Source organism: Panthera leo, chromosome E1, assembly GCF_018350215.1.
Source record: "Panthera leo isolate Ple1 chromosome E1, P.leo_Ple1_pat1.1, whole genome shotgun sequence".
In the NCBI taxonomy this organism is placed as follows: domain Eukaryota; kingdom Metazoa; phylum Chordata; class Mammalia; order Carnivora; family Felidae; genus Panthera; species Panthera leo.
Genome location: NC_056692.1, coordinates 9,091,573 through 9,110,417, shown reverse-complemented (window position 1 = coordinate 9,110,417; position 18,845 = coordinate 9,091,573). Strand labels below are relative to the sequence as shown.

The 18,845-nt window shown below is 41.3% G+C and overlaps 1 protein-coding gene and 1 long non-coding RNA gene across 3 annotated transcripts in view; one reads left to right on the top strand and one right to left on the bottom strand.

Moving 5' to 3' along the window:
- Window positions 1-60: 60 nt before the first annotated feature.
- LOC122207385 lies at window positions 61-10,180 on the top strand. Its single transcript, XR_006196808.1, has 2 exons — window positions 61-204; window positions 9,716-10,180. It is a non-coding gene; the product is annotated as an uncharacterized LOC122207385 (long non-coding RNA).
- ZNF286A (zinc finger protein 286A) overlaps window positions 9,328-18,845 on the bottom strand; it is a 26,474-nt gene continuing 16,956 nt past the window's right edge. The window contains exon 6 of one of the 2 annotated variants that reach the window (XM_042917518.1): window positions 9,328-10,657. The gene's annotated coding sequence lies outside the window, so the exon portion shown is untranslated. Of the gene's footprint in view, window positions 10,658-11,434; window positions 13,081-18,845 lie in introns of those variants that run through there. The other variant, XM_042917519.1, reaches the window with a different exon arrangement.

Sequence of the window (18,845 nt, the reverse complement as noted above, 5' to 3'; positions counted from 1 at the left end):
GCCCAGAATCCTCAGCGCCAGAGCTTTTTTTTTTTTTTTTTTTTTTCCATTTTTTTTTCCCCCTCCCCCCTTTTCTCTCTTGTCTGCGTTTAAGCGGGAATGGGCTGTGTTTGTCGACAATTTGGGTGACCTAAAAAAAAATCCAATCAAATCGAACAAACTTGTATTGAGAGGCCGCGACTACCTGTCAAGCGCTACCATCAGGTACGAGCGACGCAAAAAAGAATGACGCCAGCTCTTGCCACTGACCATTTCAGGGTGGCTGAAGGCCTAGTCATTGATAGAAGATACGGGCCTTTTGTCAATTAGCGAAAACCTCGGATGCCGGCGGAGTTGGTGAGCGCGTGTGCACCCTTTTGCTTGTCTTTCAAGTTCTTGACTGAAGAAGCGATGATGCCTTCCTTATAATCTCTGGCTCTTTGAACTGGAGCTTCCTTCCTCAGCGCATCCAAATCGTAATAGTAAAATAACAAAAACAAAAGTTTAATATTGAGATTGATGTTAATCTAAATAGACATTTATTTTTCCGAGTTTTTATATTGAGGTTATTATATCTCAGATTATAATATATATAGTATAAGGCGTGTTTTCCTTTGCCTCAATTCCGTGGTGTTAATGCTCGGAGGCCATGTTTTCTATAGTGAAACAGACTCCATTGGGGCTGTAGAGCAGTTTCCCTCAATGACACCGTTTCCTTCCTAACCCGCCCCTACGCTCTGTGACTTGGATTCTCTGCTGCTTTGTTTGTGTGTGAGGCCCACCAGGGTGGGCCCCTGCCTATGGGGATCTGCAGGGACATATAAATCTCCGTGAAGCAACCCTGTAAAGGGGGGCTCTTGGGATCGCAAAGAGCCAATGGACACCTTTGGAGGAAACATGACATAACCCGGGGACTCTTGAACTGTGAAAGGAAAAAAAATATAAGCGGGAGATCAAACTACTAGAGATAATAAATATGATAGCTGAAATGAAAAAAAAAAAAATTGGATGAAGAGCAGATTCGACGCTGCAAAAGAGAAGAATCACGCATTCAAAGGCATAAAAATAGAAACTGCCCAGAATGAAACACAGAAAATAGAGAATGAATGGAGCACCGGAGAGTTATAGTGTAATTAGAATCCTAGAAGGAAAGGACAGAGTGAGGGATGACTGAATATGTTTGTTCCCCCCCCCCTTTTAAATTTAAATTTTAGTTAGAATAATGACTAGATACTTTCAAAGTTTGATGAAAATTATAACCCCACACATCCAAGAAGCTCAGTGAAATTCAAAGATGTGAAAAAATCACACCAAGGCACATCATAATCAAATTGTTACAAACCACTAATAAAGGAAAATCTTAAAAACAGAGGAGAAAAGGTCTGTATTTACTGGGTTCTAAGATAATTACTTTTCACCAGGAAAAAAAAAAAAAAGAAAAGGAAGAAAGAAAAAACAAGCAAGCCAGAGGACAATGGAGCACTTTTAAAGTACTGGAAGAAAGAAGAGGGGTACCTGGGTGGCTCAGTCCGTTAACTTCTGACTTCGTGGTTCATGAGTTTGAGCCCTGGGTCAGGCTTGGTGCTGATAGCCTAGAGCCTGGAGCCTGCTTCAGATTCTGTGTCTCTCCCTCTCTCTGCCTCTCCCCAACTCGTTCTCTCTCTCTCTCAAAAATAAATAAAAACATTAAAAAAAAGGAAAAAGAAAAAAAAAAAACCCTGTCAGCCCAGAAATTTATACCCATTAAAATAGTGTCATATATGAAGGTGAACAGATAATGGGCTGAGATGGAATAGGCATGCTTCTCCCTGTATCCCCCATTAATTATAGCTAAAAACCCTTGATACTGTATAGATAAAACAAATATAAGAAGACTCTGAAATTTGGACCAAAGGCAGGCCAGCTAGGGATCGTGCAACGTGAAGAAAGACACAGTGGTAACTTTTCTACATTTTTCTTTTGCCTCATATACTCTGGCCTGGGTGCTTGGAGAAGCTGGCAACACAATATGCCAGTGGGTGCAGATTAAAAAAAGGCTCCAAGAAGAGCCGGTCTCTCTCCAGCCAAAGGACCAAGAAAAGGATAGTCTAGAATGACAGAAAACCTTTAAGAAAATAACCTCTACTCCAGCCAAACACCACAGAAAAAACCGTGGACCCATCTCATCCCCAACAGCAAAGATAGCAATGAGGGACTCTTCTGTCCCTGCAAGGATAATGTCAGAGAAGACAGTATGGGGAGCTGGGGGAGCTGGGACTTTCATCTGCACCCGGCTGGTAGTATTGAGCCTCCCCACACACAGTGTCAGTGACAGCTATGTGGTAGGTGAGAGAATGCCTCTTCCATCCTCAACGAGGTGTTGTTAATGGTGGTGGTCTAATAGGGGGCCTGAAATTCTACCTCTGCCCAGCAGTAACAAATTCCCCTCCCCAGAGCTGTCAAAAGAAGCTGAGTATCTTGGACTTCCATTCCCACCTAATGCTAACAGCTCAGTGGTGAACTTCCTTCTCCCACCAGAGTGATGTCAGGAGAAGCCTGCTAAATCACAAGATTCACATAAAAATCCAGAGTATCCTAGTACTCAAAAGTGTCTCCAAATTTGACTAAAGACATAAGTCTCCAGATTCAAGAATCTAAGAAAATGCCAGCAGGATAAACACAAAGATATGCAGTCTAATAAGACAGCTAATAATCAAACTTCTGAGAACTAAAAAAGATGAAGAAAAATCCTGGGAGCAGCAAGAGAAAAAGGATACCATATCAGCAACAGAAAAATAATTCAAATGATAGTGGACTTCTTATCAGGAAACATGGAGGCCAGAAGTAGGTGAAACAACGTTTCTCAAGTGCTGAAAGAAAATAACTGTAAATCCAGAATCTGAGTTTAATCAGTGACAATGCAGCAAAAATTCTTCCCATCATGTTTCTCCCTTTGTACTGCAATTTAAAGGTACATTGGAACAAGAAAACATATTGTTAGATATAAAATGTGATAGCATTCTTCCTGAAGATGACCCAAAAACTATTTGATGACGACACTCAATAATTTAAAGCAGAGAAACTGGAAGAGAAGCTAAAAGTGAAAGAATGAGAAGCATCATGGGTTAAAATAGATGATCTAGAAAAAAAAAAAATTCTCAGTATGTAGTAGATAGTCAAGCAAGTGCCTTCTGGTCGCAATGGCGACAGACGGTCTTTATTTGAAGATGTGCAGACACTAAGTGCATGAAGAGGTTTGCCAGGCACAGAAGGATCAGAAGGACTGTCCTCTCTTGCACCTTGGCAGTGGCAGAGCTGCTCAGAATACGCATAGCTGAGAAAACCTCGGATGCTCGTTTCAGAGATGATGAGCTGGGTTCCCAGGAGGGGCATTAGTTTTTCATGGTGGAACCCATCAGGGCATGGGGATGCATTTTTTTCCTGGATTCTGTAGAAAATACTTACGTTTCTTGTGCCATACAAATCCATTCCACTTGAAAGTCAAAGCTTTCTCCATCCCAGTTCCAGGAAGTACAAATGTCTGCAGTAGCTCAAGATTGGGCATTCAAACGATAGTGAATTATCAGATTCCATTTTCATAAATATTTCATCACATTTTTTGGGTGGTGGTGTCATCATAACCCCAGCGTATTCGTAACCAAAAATATTTCACATAATTAGAGCTATAGAAAAGCAACCTGGTCATCATCTACACGTTCCACCAAAATGGAATTTTTGGCCACTTAAAATAGGTGGTTCTATGATATCAATATTTTTCAAAGGTACATTTTAGAAAGTACTACACATATAAGACTTTACAACCTTAAAGTTCTTTCCAGGTGATTGTTACCAGCATTAAAAAAAATCATAGAAATCGTTCTTTGCTTTTGCATTCTAACATGACTCATTGGAAAAAGTGACATGGCAATCGTCACTGTTCTTTTCTAGGGCATTTCCTTACTTTTGTTAGTGATTTACATGTATACATGTTCACCTTCTTTTATGTATATCCAAAGTCTTGTTTCCAAGTCTTTTGTATAGCACCAGGATTTCAAAAATAGAGTGGGAGAAATTTATTCTAAAAATATTGTTCTGTACTTTGACTGGAATTGGGATTAAAAATTGTGTGTGTGTTTTTAATGTTTTTTATTATTTATTTATTTTTAAGACAGAGAGAGACAGAGTGTGAGCAGGGGAGGGGCAGAGAGAGGGAGGCACAGAATCTGAAGCAGGCTCCAGGATCCGAGCTGTCAGCACAGAGCCCGATGTGGGGCCTGAATCCACAGAATGTGAGATCATGACCTGAGCCAAAGTCAGATGCTTAACCAACTGAGCCACCCAGGCACCCCTAAAAATTGTGTTTTTAGGAGTGCCTGGGTGGCTCAGATGGTTAAGTGTCAGACTTTTGACTCCAGCTCAGGTCATGATCTCAGGATTGTGAGATTGAGCCCCACGTCAAGCCCCACATTGGGCTCAACACAGAACCTCCTTGAGATTCTCTCTCTCTCTCCCTCTGCCTCTCTCCCCCACTCTCTCTAAATAAATAAATGTTTAAAAATTATATTTATATATATTTTTTAAAGTTTATTTTGAGAGAGAGACAGAGCAGGGGAGGGGCAGAGAGAGAGGGAGAGAGAGAATCCCAAGAAGACTCCATGCTGCCAGCATGCTGCCCGATATGGGGCTTGAACCTACAAACTGTGAAACCATGACCTGAGCCAAAGTCAAGAGTCAGACACTTAACTGACTGAGCCACCCAGTCAACCAACCATGTTTTTATATTTTTATTTGAAGATTTTTTTTCTTACTCAGCTTTGTTGTTGTCAAACTTAATGAATAAGACTCTTGAACATAATAAAAAATAGTGTCTAACCATTCCACATTTTTGTAGAGGGTTAGAATGAGATCATTTTAAGTTAAATTAGTTCTTGGCCAGGGCGCCTGGGTGGCTCAGTCGGTTAAGCGTCCGACTTCAGCTCAGGTCATGATCTCGCGGTCCGTGAGTTTGAGCCCCGTGTCGGGCTCTGGGCTGATGGCTCAGAGCCTGGAGCCTGCTTCCGATTCTGTGTCTCCCTCTCTCTCTGCCCCTCCCCCGTTCATGCTCTGTCTCTCTCTGTCTCAAAAATAAATAAACGTTAAAAAAAATTAAAAAAAATAAATTAGTTCTTGGCCTAATGCAAACTACAGCTGCCTTTAGGCATAATGTAACAAAAAAAATCTTGTATGTGCTGGGCATTACCACGATGTTCAGTTATTGACTTAATATGGTTCCTAAGAGCTTAGAGAAAGCAATACTGAAGATGATTTTATTTATTTATTTTTTAATGTTTATTTTTGAGAGAGAGAGAAACAGAGCATGAGTGGGGGAGTGGCAGAGAGAGAGGGAGACACAGAATCCGAAGCAGGCTGCAGGCTCTGAACTGTCAGCACAGAGCCCGATGTGGGGCTCAAACTCACAAACTGCGAGATCATGACCTGAGCTAAAGTCAGATACCTGACCAACTGAGCCACCCAGGTGCCCCAAGATGCACTTATTCTTAACATCTTATTCTTTTTGTGTTATCATGTACCCTCTCTATATATACATATTTTTTTTTCTGAATCATTTGAGAGCAAATTGCATGCATTATGCTTTTTTACCTCTACACACTTCACTGTGCATTTCCCAATAATAAGGATATTATTTTACATAACCATGGTATAGTTATCAACTTCAATAAATTTAACATGGATGTAATACTTTTATCCACTCTACTGCTTGTATTGCACTTTTGAAAAACGGAACCAATATGTCCTTCGTAGTATTTTTTCTCCTGCGTAGGATCCAGTTAAGGATAATATATTGTATATAGTCATCACGTCTTTAGTTCTTAACCTGGAACAGGGATTCAACCTTTCTTTGTCTTTTATGTCAGTAACATTTTAATTTTTTTTTTTTAACATTTATTTACTTTTGAGACAGAGAGAAACAGAGCATGAACGAGGGAGGGTCAGAGAGAGAGAGAGGGAGACACAGAATGTGAAACAGGCTCCAGGCTCTGAGCAGTCAGCACAGAGCCCGATGCGGGGCTCGAACTCACAGATCGTGAGATCATGACCTGAGCCGAAGTCAGATGCTTAACCGACTGAGCCACCCAGTTGCCCCTATGTCAGTAACATTTTTAAAGAATGCAATCTTTAAAAAAAATTTTTTTAACCTTTATTTATTTTTGAGATACAGACAGAGCATGAGTGGGAGAGGGGCAGAGTGGGAGGGAGACAGAATCTGAAGCAGGCTCCAGGCTCTGAGCTGTCACCACAGAGCCCAACATGGGGCTTGAACGCACAAACCATGAGATCATGACCTGAGCTGAAGTCGGGCACTTAACTGGCTAAGCCACCCAGGTGCCCCAATCTTTTGTTGCCAATAGTCCTCATTTTGAGGTTTGTTGAATGTTTCCTCATGATTGGATTCCAGTTATGCATTCTCTAATATTACATAAATTATGTTGTGTCCCCATGGTATCACATCTGAGGCACACAATTGCCATCTGCCACTTGTTCAATATATTAATTTTGATCATGTAATCAGGGTGCTTCCCATATAGTAGTATAAAATTATTAGTATATAATTTTTTTCCTTGCAATTGCCAATTGTAACAAGCAATTTATGGAGAAGATACTTTAATACTATGCAAATATCCTGTTCCTCATCACACTTTCCCCTTTTGGATTTACCATCCATTAATGATTCTTGTCTGACCAATCTTGATTGTCATGGCTGCAAAATGATGATTTTCCAGTTTCACATTTACCAGTTTGCATTGGGCATTCTACTGCAAGCAAGGGCCTCTGCTCTCCCTTGTTTATTTACCTCTTTCTTCCTTCCTCCCTCCCTTCTTTCCTTTCTTCCTTCCTTCCTATCTGAGAGAGAGAGAGAGAGAGAGAGAGAGAGAGAGCAAGTGGAGGAGGGGCAGAGACAGAGGGAAAGAGAGAGAATCCCAAGCAGGCTCTACACAGTCAGCCCAGAGCCTGATGCAGGCTCACCAACTGTGAGATCATGACCTGAACCAAAATCAAGAGTCAGATGCTTAACCTATTGGGCCACCCAGGCGCCCCTATTTACTTACTTCTTATCAATGTGAACGCAAGCACTATTTTTTCCCGACGGTTCAATAATTCATTACTGTCTTGTTTTGGTACTCAATTTGCCCCAGACTTGGTTAGTGAGGGCCACGCCAAGCTGGCTCCTTTGCCTTTCTGACCTACTCTCACCATTTTTTGAGTCCTACTTTATTTTCTGGAATAAGATGTTCCAGACTCTTCTTGTAACTACCTTCCTTCAGACTTGGAATCAGCCATTTCTCTGAGGAACCCTGGTTCTTTTTTTTTTTTTTTTTTCTTTTTCGTGGAGAATGGTATCAAATCAAGCTCTGAGCTCACTGCAACTTGGGTGTCATTGTTTCTAGCCCCTTTCAGTGGACAGAGCTAAGATATATATGTATGTATACATCTATATATAACAATATATTTTCCTATTTTAAGAAGGTATAAAAGGGATGTGTAGCTAAGGAGGCCAAATGTGGATGTTTGTGAATTTTGCTTATCTGATAAATTGCTTGTGTATAACAGAGAGTTCTCAATCATCTATTTCCTAGGTAATTTGGTTAGCAAAGTTGTGATTAATGTAAGTGGTTAAAAGACTATATTGGAATAATAATGGCAACAAAACTGTGCAGGAAAATAGTTAACATGGCAAGTGCAAGACTGCTATTTTTAGAAAGTCCTGCTGACAAGGTAGACCCTTGGCTGGCGTCTGGGGCTTCTGACTTGGGAATGGTTCCCACCGTTCCCAGAGCTGATAAGAGTGGTCGCTGTGCCTAAACTATGTGTATAAACACTGTGGTTTATGCTGAACACCTGTTTTCCTTCTAGGAGTCTGTAGTTTTGGTACGTGCTAGACAGAGGGTGCCAATAAAAACGAAGGGTACTGGGGCACATGGGTCGCTCAGTTGGTTAAGCGTCTGACTCCTGATTTCGACTCGGGTCATGATCTCTTGGTTTGTGGGATCAAGCCCCCGTTGGGCTCCATGCTGACAGCACAGAGCCTGCTTGGGACTCTCTTTCTCCCTCTGTTCCTCCCCCCCACACACTCTCACTCTCAAAATATAAATAAACTTAAAAAATATTTTAAAAAACCACCTTGGGTACTGAGATTCTAGTGAACTCCCTTGGTAAACGATATTTCACATGTTATCACGACTCACTGCAGGGGGTATTGGGCACGTCCTGTGTGACTCTAGTGCCAAGAGAACTCTTGGAAGCTTATACCTTGTTTTCTCCAGACTTTGTCCCACGCACCTTTTCCCTTTACCAATTTTGCTTTGTGTCCTTTTACTGTAATAAATCACAGCCACGAGTATGGCAATATGCTGAACCCTGTTAATCCTTCTAGCCAATCATTGAGGATGGGGGTCATGTTGGGGACCCCCCCCCGAGACATATATAAAAGAGAATGGGATGTTGCTTCTGTTTTTCAAGAGAAAAAGTAATTTTTCCTTTTAAAAAAATGTTTAATGCTTATTTATTTTTGAGAGAGAGAGAGGGAGAGAGAGTGAGTGGGAGAGGGGCAGAGAGGGAGACAGAATCCAAAGCAGGATCCGGGCTCTGACCTGTCAGTACAGAGCCTGACTCGAACCCACGAACCGCAAGCACATGACCTAGCCGAAGTCAGAAGCTTAAATGACTGAGCCACCCAGCTGCCCCACAAATACTTTTTTCTTAGAGTCTGGTTGTTCTAGGATGTGAAAAGATAGTAAGAGACAAAATTAGAGTGGATACAGTAAGTTTTAGAAGGTCTGAGGAAAAGTGAACTTTGTTTGTTGTACTTTATAATGGCTGCAAATACTGAAAAGAAGCAATAAAACATGTTAAAATTTTGACAAAAACTGGCTTGATTTTGATGGGTTTATTCATTATATGTTTGCAAAATCTTTGATTCTATTTTTTTAAGTAAACTCTACCCCCAATGTGGGACTCAAAGTTATGACCCCGAGATCAAGAGTCACATGCTCCATTGACCGAACCAGCCAGGTGCCCCCAAAATCTTTAACTCTAAATATTATATTTATATAACATCAGAGTTTGGCTATATCCTTGTGTCAGTGATAGTCCGCTCTTAACAAGAGGAGGTGAAAAATCATTCTTAACTTTCTGCATAATCTGTCCACGTACTACAGATTCAGTCTCTCACCAGAATTATGTTTTGTGCTTTGTGCTAACTTTGTCATACTCTTGATTTAAAAAAAAATAAACAGGCCCCAAATAGTCCCTTACCTAGGAGCCTGTGATATGGCACCCACAAAAGGAGAAATGCGAGAAATAGTTAGGTTTGTTTGGTATGTTTCATATTTATTAATTAGCTGAGAATTATTGTTGACAGCTGCTCAGCTTATGGGAAGAGATACCAAATAAAAGAGAATATAAGCCTTCTTGAGACTAACTTGATACAAATATATTATTAAGGTAAGTATATTTCAGAGGTTGTACACTTTATTTATGGTTGAAGTCCCTGGAGATGGTCCTCATGGCCCTTAATATGTTCTTAACCTCTGGGGAAACACTGATCAACTCCTTGAAAGACTCATGTATTATACACCAAGAAAGGATTTTATTCTCCTCTATTGAGATATTGTTGGTTACTGTAATAAATTAAGCAGGGCTAGCCAGTCTGATTCTGAATAAGTGGTTTATGTTTTCCTTTCTTCCTTGTCTGAAGGTTCTTCTATAAGCTACAAGCCAGGAACGGAGTCTTTAAAAAAAGAAGGAAGATGTAAACATTCGGTGGAAATAACCTCACCGGATATCAGCTATCGCTGCTTCAAAGAACAGACTCATGGGTGGGTGCACACTTCCAAGCCAAAGCTGACATTGCTTAGAGAACTGTCAGATTTCCGGGATTCTGTTTTTTTGGTTTTTTTTTTGTCTGGAAGCAGATTACTTCATGAGATCAGACTGTTAACCGACGATTCAGTGGAGGACAAAGAGTTAATTGAGGAGGAATGAATGACCTGTTAGATGAAATATACTTGTGATTATCTGTTTAGAGCATTTTGGTAATTTAAAAAATATTCTATCTGATAGACATATGAGGAAGCCCTTTCTCTTCTTGATCTGTCTCTAACGCTCAATTTAGTAGACTGCCTTTGCAAATGGAAATAAAATATCCCTTAAAGTGTGAAAATTTAAAGCTTAAATGGGATTTTGTTCTCATTATCACTCAGAATTAAGGAGCATATACTTTTATGGAGTCTATTTTCTTTTCATAACAATGCAGTTATTTGTATAGAGTAACAACAAAAAGCATTTGTCCTCCTTTTTACCAAGATAAAACTGAACAAATCAATTACGTAAATACAGCTTTGGAGTTATATTTAAGAATCTATCCTGCTCAGCCATGAGCAGTCCACCATTAAGGAAGAATGTTTTATTTCATATATAGAATCAATTACCTAGAGAAGCCGTCTAGGAAATGTCTATGGTACCTATGCTATGGCTTTCAAGATCCCAGCCCTACAAGTCGAAAAGAAGGTCACTCTCCGGTAGAACAGGAGCTGTAACAGATCTGGGGAACCGCAAAAGGAGAGGAATTCATCCATATTTACAGGTATTACAGGTAGAACTTGGTGGAGATGAATCCATTGGGTTTAGTTTTCTAGCCCTGGAACAGAAGAACAAATAAAAGCCATCTTTAAAAAATCTCCAGGGGCACCTGGGTGGCTCAGTCGGTTAAGCATCTGACTTCGCCTCAGGTCATGATCTCAAGGTTTGTGGGTTCGAGCCCCGCGTTGGGCTCGGTGCTGACAGCTCAGAGCCTGGACCCTGCTCCCGATTCTGTCTCCCTCTCTCTCTGCCTTTCCCTTACTCACTCTCTCTTTCTCTCTCAAAAATAAACAAACATTTAAAAACATTAGAAAAATCTCTAGAATGATGGAAACCATTGAAGATGGAACCCAAAATTCCTTATAAAGTCTCCAGTGAGAAATGTGTTTTCTGGCCTTAGTTGCTCAGAACCAGACGGCCTGAGACTTGCTGGCATCATAACAAAGTGCCCTATAGCTGTACCATGTAAATGAAACCAAGTAACAAAACCACAATGAATCTGTGTTTTTTTTTTTTTAATAAAAAAAAATCTGTAGAGAACATCTATGAACACAGGGCAGACTGTTAAGAAAATTTTATCCAAAACTTGGAAACAAGGCAAAAGTCTGGTTACATGTGAACATCAAAATGCAACTTTATCTGAAAAGCCCATTTAAAGGTGATTTGGCTCTTCAGGGGGCGCCTGGATGGCTCAGTTGGTTGAATGTCTGACTTTGGCTCAGGTCATGATCTTGAGGTTGGTGAGATCAAGCCGCACATTGGGCTCACTGCTGTCAGTGCAGAGCCCGCTTCAGATCCTCTGTCCCCCTTTCTCTCTGTCCCTCACCTGCTCATGCTCTCTCTCTCTCAAAAATAAACAAACATTAAAAAAAGAAAAGGCTATCTGACTCCTTGGGGTAGTATAACTTTGTTTGACTTACTATTTACTATTGATTAGGGCCTAACTCTGTGAAGCCATTTGCTGCCCTGTTAAAAACTAAAGCAAAACCCTGGATAAGTTGCAAAGGATTTCTACTTGGTAGAAAAGATGACCTCAGAGTTTGTGGTTTTATTGCCCTGTACGACACTGGCCAGTTTTGTATCTCATTTAGCAAGCTTATCCCAGCATGCTTTCCTTCACTGACCGTTTATGCACAGTCTCTGGTATCCATCTTTGAACCAGCATTATTAGCCAGGTAGTTCCCTCATTAATGAGTCCAATAAATCTTTGTCACGGGCTTACTATAGAACAGTCATACTTTTAACTTAAAAACAAAAATTTAACATATCCTGTCTCCCAGGAGGAAGAAAAGAGCAAAATGTAATGCTTCTATTTCTGTACTGGATAACGTACACCGGTTTTGTTCCAAGAGTGGGATAATAAAAATACAAATAATGTCTAAAGGAGTGTGTGTGTATCTGTATCTTTAAGAGCCCTTAATCGTAGCTTTGAAACCTAGACGAGCAATGGAAGAACATGAATAACCCTACTCAGAAGGGTGGGACAGGGAGAAAGCTTAATCTAGAGTCACTGTCTCTTTCCCACATTACCGCTACACAACCTCTGAACTTGCTCCTGGCCATCAATTTCACCCCTCTCCAGTGCATTGGCCACACCACAGTCATGGGAATCTCTCACATATGAACTCTCACTTGCTAAACATAGCAACTGAGAGCCTCTTCCCTCCCTTCCATATCCATACTCCAGAATCAACTCCAAATGAACTTACAAGACCCTTCAAGATCTGCCTGTTGATGGTCATTACGTCCTCGGTTACCGCCAGTGCTACTCTTCGTCTCTAGGCTCTAGGCACAACGTGCTAAACCACACATAGTTCCTGAAATACGCCATTCTCCACCTCACACATGGCTCCCTCTGCCTGCAATGTCATGCCTTCCCACTTAACTTCTTCAGCATGTGATTCCCTTTCCTTGAGATTCAGCTGCGGTGACATCTTCCTGGCTTTTTGGATGCCAACTTCTCCGACCAAGAAAGGCTGGGTCTCTTACACACGTCTGTATGACAGCTCTTATCACACCACATTCTGATCGCTTGTTGACTTGGCCAAGTCTCTTAGCTAAAAGCAGAGTCTGTGTCTGACTCCTCATTTTATCCCTGACACCTAGCACATACTAGGCCTAGCATATAGTACCTGGCACCTAGAACAGTTGCTCCAAAGTCCTTGCTGAACAATCCTGGGTGTAGATATTGGGAGCAATGGTAAAAGATAGGAGACCAAAGGCTCAATGAACATGGGGAAGTGAGCAGGGAGTCAGAGATGGCAGCAAAAGGTAAGAAATGGTACATAGTCAGAGGCTCAGAGAAGGTGTTTACATATGAGGGGTGATGAGGAAGGCTTAAAACACACAAGGATGCCATGCCACCTTCTACTAATCCTACGACGAGTGGAGAGCAGGAGAGTGGGCTTCCTTTCCAGGAAAGTGTTGCAAAGGAGATAGTTTTTCCTGGTCCTCACTTGAGGTTGGATTGGGGTACATGACCTGTTCAGGGAAATAAAATGTGAGTGGAAGTGAAATGTGTCAGTGCAAGACCCTTTAGATCCTTCCTCTGCTTCTAGCATGGCAAAAGCAGTGTTTGAGATGATGGCTGCTTCATCAGCTTGGCTTTCTGAATGATTATAATGAGGAGAACCTTCCTGCCAGCCCACACTGAATAGGTCACACAAGCAAGCATCGAGAATGGGTGTTCTAGTGAGTAGGCGAAAACAATGATACTGCTGTGGTTTGCTAACCTCACAATCCAGTTATACGATGGGGAGGGGGGGAATCGGGGAGAGCTTTCTCTGATCTCAGTGCAGGGGGACAATATCACATACCACATCCTCTCTCTCTCTTCTTAGCATTCCTACTGCTTGAGAGTGTCTGGAAGTAGATGTAGTCAGTCTCTACCCCCACCAGGTAAACCTTAGATTTCCCTCTCCCTCAGTTGTGCCTGTCACATACGATAGAATGGGACTTAAGCTGAGTTGTTACATATACATGGCTCTAAACATAAAAGGAGATGTAATTAAGGACTTACAAACTAAGAGGCTAAAATCCACTTAAATCTGTCCTTTTCTGTGGGGGCATGAAAAATTTTTGTTTCAACATTTATGTCCACGTGTACATGAGGTCCTTTGAAATAAGATCCCTGGAGGTAAAAAGCCAAGTTCTTCCACCCTTCTGAGATGCCATAAATTTGAGGGAAACTACAGATCCCGAAGAGGACAAATCCATGTTCACACTACTTGTTTTCTCGCTCTACCTCCTTCCAGGTCTATAGTAGGCATAATGCCCTCATCCTGTACTTAGTAAGTTAAGCCCATGTCCCTGGACTGGGTGGGCCTAGATCCTGAGATAGTGGATTTTATTTTCTGCTCAGCACACATTCCCTTCTCCCCTTCTGGTAACAGGGACCTTGTGGGAAACCCATGCTACCATTTTGGATAAGGCTAAATTCCACCCTACCTCGCCCCATGTCAGAATACCCAATTCTTTTGGCCATAGTGATTGGTTCAATGGGTTCGTGATCCAAGCCATTCAACCATAATCTACCTTGCAACTTTGAATGGCCCCACAGACAATAAAATATTTTCTTTGGCATCAACAGCTGCCAGGGTAACTCAAGCCAAAAGCTGCCAATGGCCATCTCTGCCGTTCTGTCTGCCTGAGAATAAAACGAATCTGGAGCACGATCTGATGACATCTTTGAACCCCTGGATGCAGTCATATCTTATGTCTAGCCCTTAAACTCATTAATCATGGTAGCCCTTTTGTTTATGCTTGCTTGAAATGGGTTTTCACTGATTAGAGTCCTGGATAGTTCAGTAGGTTTAAGTCACTATAACATGAGTTGCATGGGTCAATAAAATTGGGAATTGAGTTCCACTCCACGTAAAATAACCACATTTTTGCTATGGCAAAAGTAACATATCACCTCGGGAACATAACTATTGATGAGCAAAGACTCTTTGCCAACCCACGATAGACAGATAGGACAAGTTAGCATTAAAAATTGGCACTCTGGGGGTGCCTGGGTGGCTCAGGTCCATGCAGACAGCTCGGAGCCTGGAGCCTGCTTTGGATTCTCTGACTTCCTCTGTCTGTCCCTCCCCTGCTTGTGCTCTCTCTCAAAAATAAATAAACGTTAAAAAAAAAAAAAAAAAAGAACTGGCACTCTGGGGGCACCTGGGCAGCTCAGTCGGTTAAGCATCTGACTCTTGATTTCAGCTAAAGTCATGATCTCATAGTTCATGGGATCAAGCCCCAAGTAGGTCTCTGTACTGACACCATGGAGCCTGCTTGGGATTCTATCTCAAAATAATAAACATTAAAAAAAAAAAAAACAGAATTAGCAGGGCACTTGGGTGCCTCGGTTGGTTGGGCATCTGACTTCGGTTCAGGTCACAATCTCACGGTTTGTGGGTTCGAGCCCCACATCGGGCTGTGTGCTGACAGCTCAGAGCCTGGAGCCTGCTTCGGATTCTGTGTCTCCCTCTCTCTCTGCTCCTCCTCCACTCGTGCTCTGTCTCTGTCTCTCAAAAATAAACAAACATTAAAAAAAAAAAACACAACAAAAAACCAGAATTGGCACTCTGGTGAGAAGTCCATGCTTACTGTATATATATCAGAGCCTGACATCAAAGAATAGACCATTTTCATAACAATGTAACTCTGCAACACGTTTATAGCTTACAAAGCATTTTCACATATTCAACACTCACAGAAATCCTATGAAGTCAATGTTGTAAATATTCTTAGGTTTTGGCCTTTTTTTATCAGTGTGTTACTGATCTTTGAAGAACAGCTCTTTTGGGGACACAGATGGAGACTTGTTCATACTGAAGGTTGCTACCAATTGCAGTGGACCTGTTTGTTTTACCATCCTTGGATTTCTCTTAGGGAAGCAGCCCTTTCCCACCGCAGTGCAAGTTGAGTGGGATGGGCCTCACCCTCCCCTGCTCCGAGGTTTTACAGGGACTCGGCCTGCTCAATGACAAGATTGCAATTCAAAGCAGCAAATGGCTCGGTGATCAATCAGCATGATCTCAAGCAAAGCCGAGAAGTAGCCTTGTGGATTTTGCTGGAGCTATTTAGAAGTATTCCTCTTGGGACTGCAAATGTTTTGAACCATACTAACTTGGGATTTCCAGTAGATGTATTTGTCATCACCGGAGAAGATAGAATATAGTCCACACAGAAAAAAAAAAAAAAACAAAAACAGAGCAGAGATGGGAGTCTTTGACCAAGCAATGCCTGAGTCTCTGGTTTCAACCCTTCAATTCCCCAGACACGGGAACTTTTCTGACATGGTAGTAACGTTTATGGGTGAATTGGCAGGAGTGGGGGAGAGTAAAGTATGCACATTTTATGTACAGTCTACTCAATCTAAGGGCAGACTATCTGTTTTATGGACTAACAGAGGCTACCACTGTGAAAAATGTAAAGAACAATTCAATGAAAACATCTGATTTTTTGAGGGCGTTAATTGGAACTAGAAGGTAATCCACAGATGTCATTTTATACGTATTACCAGAGGGGCACACGCTTTCCCCTTGCCAATAAAGCCTATGGTGAGAGATAGCTCATGTGGTTCTGGATTCCAAGACTGCCCTGTTGGGGCCTAAAAAGAATCAGGTAAAGGAAAGGACAAAGCAGGAACAAAGAGCTTCCTGTTGAGTCCTGCTGCAATATTAAAAAGTAAAAACTCACCTAGGAAAACAAAGTTATTAGAAACTTTCAATAGACAATTGAACTGGTTAATTGCCAACGAATTTGAGTACTGTTTGGTGTTCTTATAAAGTACTATTGTTTTTATTCTTTGGGTGGTTACACTCTCCTCCCAAAAGCCAGACATAGTTTAAGATTTATGCTAAATCGGTCTATCTGATCTTGTCTAGTTGTAACTGTACTTTCTATAGGTACTCTTGCTAAATGAGTGGTCCCTTTTTTCTCCATTACCCCCTGCTAAGTGAGTGGAGCCTGCACTTGGCTTGAGGACTCAACACCAGTTGGTAGAAACGACCTTTCTCTACTCTTTAACCTTCTTGCAGATCCATGGGCCGTGGAGGGAATTCCCCCATCCCCTGTCTGACAAGTGGTGGAGCCCAGATGAACAATTAGAAGTGTGATCGGTTTCCTGAAGGATTTTACGGTAGGTCTTTCTTTGCCTCTTAAAATATGCTTAAATTAGGAAAACTTAGAAGCAATTTACAAAAGTTTCTGACAATATATGTATATATATAAACAACATCTTTATTGACAGTGGACTGGTAAGAGCAGTCAATTTGGTTTTATACGTAACCAAAAACACTTGAAAAATGGAACATTAAAACTTCCAACAATCACACTGGAGTACAAACAACACAGGTCGAACATCGAGCATAAACAGAACAAATACTGAAATGTAAAGGATCAGAGTTCTCAGCAAAACGAACTTAGAGCATGTCTCTCAATGCTGTTGAAACTGTAAATAGATTACAAACTTGAGTCTTTGGAACTGTCAGATAGTTCCCAATAGAGTGGTATGCAGAAGGGAAAAAAGCAGATTCCCCAAGGTCTCAAGGAGGCTCTGTAGGCAGCAGCACCAGATGGAAGGAAGAATAGAGAAGCCCCTTCTCTATGATGAGCTAGACAGTAGGATGGTCACAGTTCTTGACCGGTAAACAAGAGGTGTCAGATACATTCATTCTTAAGTAATTTCTGCTTGATTGATGCTTAGCCACTTATTATATAGACTGAGTTTTTATCTCCCCAAATTTATCTTGAAACCTAATCCCCAGAGTGATAGTATTAGGAGGTGGGGTCTTTGGAAGGTCATGAGGGCAGAATTCTTCTGAATAGGGTTAGTGCCCTTAGAAAAGAGGCCCCAGAGAGCCCTCTTGCCCTTTTACCAGAAAACACAGCAAAAAGATGGTTGTCCCAGAACCAGGAAGGAGGCCCTCGCTGGACATTGAACGTGCTGAGGTCTCAATCTTGGACTTCCCAGTCTCCAGGACTGTGAGAATGTTGTTTATAAGCCACTCAGTCTACGGCGAGTTATTTGGTTAGCAGCCCAAATGGACTGACATTTCATTAAAAAAAATAAAAAGTAAATATATATATATACACATATATATACATATGCGTATATATACGCACATATATATACATACGTGTGTATATATATATATATTTACAAACATACATATACATATAGAGGTTTTCCACATAATTTATCATGTGCCAGGTCTTTTACATGCATTCTTATCTAATCCTCACAATCTTATGAGAGAAGGACGACTTATTCCCATTTTACAGATAAAGACACTGAGACTCAGTAAGGTCACATAAATGCTAAGTGAAGGTGGCAGAATTCAATCCCAACTTTGAAAATCCCACGTGGGTCTTATTTTGTTAGTCAAATTTAGGCCCCCAAATTAGGACCTTATTTTCACTCAAGTGTTGGGCACGCTGAGAAATATTAGGCATTTTAGGCTTGTGGGGGACATACAATCTCTACGGCAACTGCTTGACTCTGCTGTTGTAGCACCAACAAACATAAACAAACGAGTGTGGTCAAGATCCAACTAAGCCTTGTGTTTGGAGAAATAGGCAGAAGGCTGGACTTGGTCCACGGGTCCAGGCCACACTCTGTCAGTTCCTACTTTAGACCATGAATATGGAGCACCGAGATGGTGAAAAGATTAAGCGCCTTTCCCTTGTTCCTGTGCCAGCCCCCTATTCTGACCTCTCAGACCTTGAGCCTTCCCATGAGCCTCCACCCTTTTTTTTTTTTTTAATTTTTTTTTTTAACGTTTTTTAATTTATTTTTGAGACAGGGAGAGACAGAGCATGAACAGGGGAGGGTCAGAGAGAGGGAGACACAGAATCGGAAACAGGGAGCCTCCACCCTTTCAACGTATCTTTTGTTCTTTCCAAAACCTCTTTCCAGCCCTTTCGGCCCCATAGCCTATTGTTTTGATTTTCATTGCTGCTGGATTTAACTCCTTCATCCTTAACCATCTTGTTTGCTCTCCACTATCACTTCTTTAAACTCTATTCCTCTACCTTTTTTCAATAATACAACAAAGGTTTACAGAGAAGGAATTACAGTAACAAGGATAGGGTGGAGAAGGCAAGAGCACGGACTGGTTGCTGAAATGTTCATAAAGGATAGAATTTAGAAGAGAAAAGAAATCTGTCACTACTTTCCTTCTACCTTTTCTATGATTTTCTTGTCATACAATAGAGTAACAATAAAAACTGACATTTGCATAGCGTTTGGC